The sequence below is a fragment of the Lynx rufus genome, unplaced genomic scaffold (genome assembly GCF_022079265.1).
Source record: "Lynx rufus isolate CCGP_SWC_20201006 ecotype Redwood Valley unplaced genomic scaffold, mLynRuf1.p SCAF_18, whole genome shotgun sequence".
NCBI classification, from domain to species: Eukaryota; Metazoa; Chordata; class Mammalia; order Carnivora; family Felidae; genus Lynx; species Lynx rufus.
Window position 1 is genome coordinate 21,663,346 of NW_025814832.1, and position 5,536 is coordinate 21,668,881.

Here is a 5,536-nt window from a genome sequence, read left to right on the forward strand (position 1 = left end):
AAATGGCAATGGAGACTAAGAGAAAGTCCAAAATCACACCCCACTGAACAGGACCACTAGACTTCATCTGCCCTCTGATTCGATCACGTGTTCTCATGGGTCAGAACTGTATTCCCAAAACCTCCTACAGAGCCAAAGATATAATCAGCTCTCAAAAAACTGTTGAATGGATGAATGATGGAGGCCATCTACCCTTGGATACAAAGAAAGATGGAAAGTGGTATTGTCTAATTTAGAAGCTATTGAGCATGATGAGGATTTGGAAGACAAGAACAGAGAAAATGGAAGGAAGGAAGGAAGGAAGGAAGGAAGGAAGGAAGGAAGGAGGAAGGGAAGGAGGGAGGGAGGGAAGGGGGGAGTGAGGGAGTAAAGAAGGAAGGAAGGAGGGAGGGAGGAAGGGAGGGAGGGAGGGAGGAAGGAAGGAAGGAAGGAAGGCAGGAAGGAAGGAAGCAGGGAGGGAGGAAGGGAAGGGAGGGAAGAACTGTTGACCCTCCACAGCTTAGCCACAAATCCTTTGTCTAGAGCCACTCTTTGGCACCTAAAGTGTTTTTGACCTGCTACCCAGAAATTCATTGCCTTTATTTTCTCTTATCAGGGCCCACCCTCATGCCTAAACTAGCCAAATCTTAGAGGTAGCAAAGGACCAGCCAGGAACATACCTTTGATATGCAAACTAACCCATCCAAAGCCATCCCCCCTCTTATCTGACCCGTACACCCCAGGAGGCAATGTTCTATTGTAATCATCCCAGTACCGGGCAACTAAGGACTACCTCTATAGCCTGGAGCCCCCCCCCACATTTTTAAACTAGCCAATCCTCAAGTGCTTATCCTGTCCTGCCTTGCCTTTCCCATGGAAACTCCAATAAAGGCCATGGCCTTGGCTTTCTCCTCGCTTCTGCCCTTCTACCTCCTGACTACGACTAGTGCCTTCTCATTTGGCCTTGCATGACATGCCTCCTATTTCTGTGACCTATGAGCATAATATACTGTTTTCCTGAGCCTCTCTCTCCTGTATCTCCTCTCATGGCTATTCCTGATTGACCGTCACCTAAAGAACACACACAAAAAGCTCTGACTCACACAACATACACGCCGAAAGAGACTTCTCTTTCCCCACAGCTCTGCACACCCCAGGAGTGGATCACTGTGCCCTTCCTCTAGTGTCATTGCAACATGATAAGGTGCTTTCTACCTTCTCTGCACTGGGTGTTTCCTTTATTTGCCCCATACTCTTTCATTCCCTGTTTCTGGATTATATCCAGCCTGCAGCCAATAAAAGAACAAAATATCCTTCCATGATGAGACCCAAGCTGGGGCCATGAGAATCTTTTTATGTTGGATCTGACAAGAAATACTCTCTTGTTTGGGGGGTCATGGAGAAAGTCACCTGCACAAAAAGAGAATGAAACCAAATAAGCCAAGCAGAGAGAGGTAGAGATCAGAGAGATACCAAGAGGCCTAGAGAGACAGAGAATAGGGCCTCAGTTCCTGGTGTCCAGCTTTCTCTTTTTTTTTTTTTTAATTTTATGCTTTGTACATTTTACCGTGATTTAATTTTAATTTTAATTTTTTAATATTTTTTAATGTTTATTTTTGAGACAGACAGACAGACAAAGCACAAGCCGGGGAGGGGCAGAGAGAAGGGGAGACACAGAATCAAAGCAGGGTCCAGGCTCTGAGCTGTCAGCACAGAGCCTGACACGGGGCTCAAACCCACGAACTGGGAGATCATGACCTTAGCAAGAGTCAGAGCCTTAACTAAGCCATTCAGGCGCCCCTCTTTTTTTTTTTCTTTTTAATTTTTGTTTAATGTTTATTTTATTTTTATGTTTATTTATTTTATTTATTATTTATTTTTGAAAGGGAGAAAGAGCACAAGCAGGGGAGGGGCAAAAAGAGAGGGAGATACAGAATCCAGAGCAGGCTCCAGGCTCTGAGCCATCAGCACAGAGCCTGATGCGGGGCTCAAACTCATGAACTGTGAGATCATGACCTGAGCCAAAGCTGGAAACTTAACTGACTGAACCACCCAGGCACTCCTCCAGCCTTCCCTTCTATGTACTACTCCATATTCTTACTAAATAAATAAATAACATTTTTAAAAAGCTGTTGTTTCTAGCCAGCTCTATCCCTTCCCCTAGACATCCACCATCATATGCTTCTGACTTTCATCATGAGACCAGTCATAGCAAATTTTGGACATTGGTGCAGGTCATGCATCTTCTCAGCTGTGGCCTGTTTGTTTCCCAAGAGCACCATTTCCTGAAGAATGTTCCTTCACCACAAATTCCTCAACACCACAAAGGATTCTGCCACCCACTATGATGGGGAAACACTGACGGTGAGGGGCTGAATTCCGTCTCCTCCAAAATGCTTATTTTGAGGCCCTAACCTCCAGTACCTCAGGATGTGACTGCATTTAGAGACCGGGGCTCTTAAGAGGTGATTCAGTTAAAATGAAGCCTTTACAATGGGCCCTAATCCAATCTGACTGGTGTCCTTATAAGAAGTCATTTGGATATGCAGAGAGACACCACCGAGCTACTCACACGGAGGAAAGACCATGTGAAGACAGACACAGCAAGAAGGTCACCATCTGAAGGCCAAGGAGAAAGGCCTTGAAAGAAACCAACCCTGATAACAACTTGATCTTGGACTTCCAGCCTACATACTGTGAGAAAATAAATCTCTGTTGGTGTAGCCACCTGGTCTGTGGTTGGTTTGTTTATGGCAGCCAAAGCAGACTAATATACTGGCCATTCATCCCTTAAAGAGTTACCACATACACTGACGAGGTAAAGGCTCTGAGAGGTCTTGCCATAAGGATGACTGTTTACCTTTAAACCGCATTTCCCAAACTTCTGTATTTATTCCCTCCACACAACTGCCATTATCAAGACTGATGGCAGAGAAAAGGCCATCTGGATATCAGTAAAAATTATGTTCTTGCTCTTCAGAAATAAAGAGGTAGATAGATAATTGTCAAAAGCATTCCCAAATTATAAAGAAAGGAGAGATGTCACAAAAATGTCAAAGTCTTAACGGTACAATAATAAAGAGCGCCAAAGTTAAAACCAAAGTTCAGATTCCATCTCTGCTTTTAAGTGACTCAGCAACCTTGGTCAAGTCCCTTCCCTTCCCTGACCTCAGTTTTCCCCATTTGTAAAGTGAGTGGAATAGCTAGCCTTTGCTAGATTTTGCCTGAGTCGTCAAACGCTGGCATGTCAAGGTTTCTTAGAGTTCCATAATTAACTTGCCAGGCTCTCCTTCTCATAGTTTCTAACATTCAAGTTGGAGTTTTCTTGTGGTGTCCATTTTAAATTTGAAAGCCTATCTCATGACTAAGTGCCCAGCTTCTCTCTGAAGCTTTCAGTGTTCCCGATCTTTAATTTTTCTAATCTTTAACTGTTATAACAGAATAACACATTTTGACAAATGACCAGGATGCCCCAACTCTGTACATTTCTTTTACCCTTTGTCCTCTTCTCTTCACAAATCTGAGCATTCATTTTATGCTAACCATCTCCAGGAAAGGAACATATAGCAAAATACAGAGAGCAAGGGAGTCAATTCTTGGCTTTTGAACTGAAAATTCATAAATCCTGAGTGGATCTGGGGCACAGAAGACACATGAAGAAGAACCATGCTGCACTGACTCGCTGGGGATTTCCTGGAAAGACTTCAGACTTTAAAATGGTAGAGCGGGGCGCCTGGGTGGCTCAGTCGGTTGGGTGGCCGACTTCGGCTCAGGTCACGATCTCGTGGTCCGTGAGTTCGAGCCCCGCGTCGGGCTCTGGGCTGATGGCTCAGAGCCTGGAGCCTGCTTCCAATTCTGTGTCTCCCTCTCTCTCTGCCCCTCCCCCATTCATGCTCTGTCTCTCTCTGTCTCAAAAATAAATAAAACGTTAAAAAAAGAAAAAAAATGGTAGAGCAAAACTCTTTCTATCCCCCGCCTTCCCTTCTCAAAAATCATCCCAAGATAATAAGGAAAGCAAGATATAGAAACAGAAACTCCATGTTAATGAGGCTACAAGTTATCTGTAAAATCAAACCATGACGTATAGAAATAGAGAAGAATAAAGGAGTGAAAAATGGCATGACAGAGAAAGGTCAAAGCTGAGTGCCAGAGCAAGAGATCATGAGAAGCACACCAGTTCGTCACCTCGGACCCAAAGCAAAGGCAAAAGATAGCCTGGAACATGGGGTACCAAAAATGGCGCACTTCTTGAAAATCTGTATAAAGAACACATAGACCTTATAATAGCCACGATCTAAGATGGCCCCCAATGATCCCCATCCACTGCTCCCCACACGTTTGCACTATATCCTCCCACGCTGCACCAGGCTCAGTTGTGTGGTCAGCAGAACACAGCAGAAGCAAGGGTAAGTCGCTTCCAAGATTAGGTTATAAAAGACCACTACCCCCATGCGCTAGTCTGGGGCTTCTCACAGCAATGCTGGAAGCTAGAAAATAATGAAGCAACGCCTTAACATTCTGACTTAAAGTTATTTTCAGCCTAAAATTCTTGCCCCAGCAAAACTATCAATCAAGTGTGAGGCTAGGACAAAGATACTTTTCGACCTTCATAGACTCCAAAAGTTTACCTCCGTGTACCCCTGTCTCAACAACTACCGGAAGCTGTACTTGGCCAAGGTGAAGGACTAAATCATGACAAACAGAGCCATGGGGTTGAGGAAACAGAGTTCCCAGCACAGGTGAGAAGTAAAGGGAACCCCAGGAGGATGGCTATCCAGTGGGCCAGGACAGGGTGGAACAGCAGCACAGAGGACTCTAAGAGTCTCTTTTCTTCTCTGGGGGGGCAGGGGGGGAGCAGGGGGGAGGATAAAGGTTTATATGCAAATTCGTACTAAAAAACTAGTACGAATTATTAGAGGATGTGAATTATTAGAGGCTGTGAGTAGGTTTTGCCAGGAATGGAAAGAAAACAAGAAAACAAATAAAATTCCACAATTAATAACTTTTCAAAAGAGCTGTTCAAAAAAGGACATAGGTTCATAGTGCATTCAATAGTGAACTATAACAGTGTAAGAACACCTTGGACTGTCAAAACACAAAAAACAAAAAAACCTCTAACACAAGAAAATTGAAAGAATGGGAGAGTTGAAGGAGACAAACAAAAGCAAAAGAAAAACAAAAACAAAACAAAAAACAAACAAACAAAAAACCTCTCAACTACCATAACAGGAATTAAGCAAAAAATGTCTAAAGTGGACAAATCAAGAGAGAGCCATGAACACATATTATTTATGATCCTGGAAAAAGAGCTTTTTACAAATGGAAAAGGATGCCTCTGGGGGAGGAGAAGAAGTCAAGGAGTGGGAGATGGAGGCTGGTGTTTTTCTTTTTCATTGCAAGACTTTCAGCACTATTTGTTCTCATGGGGAGGGGACCCAGATGAGAGGAGGACTCCCCAAGAATGACAGCTTGGACAGCACCGAGTCCCCACCTGAAACTCTGACATTACATGAGACGCCTAGCATCACGGGAAAAGGGAGAGGAACCCCAAACAGAA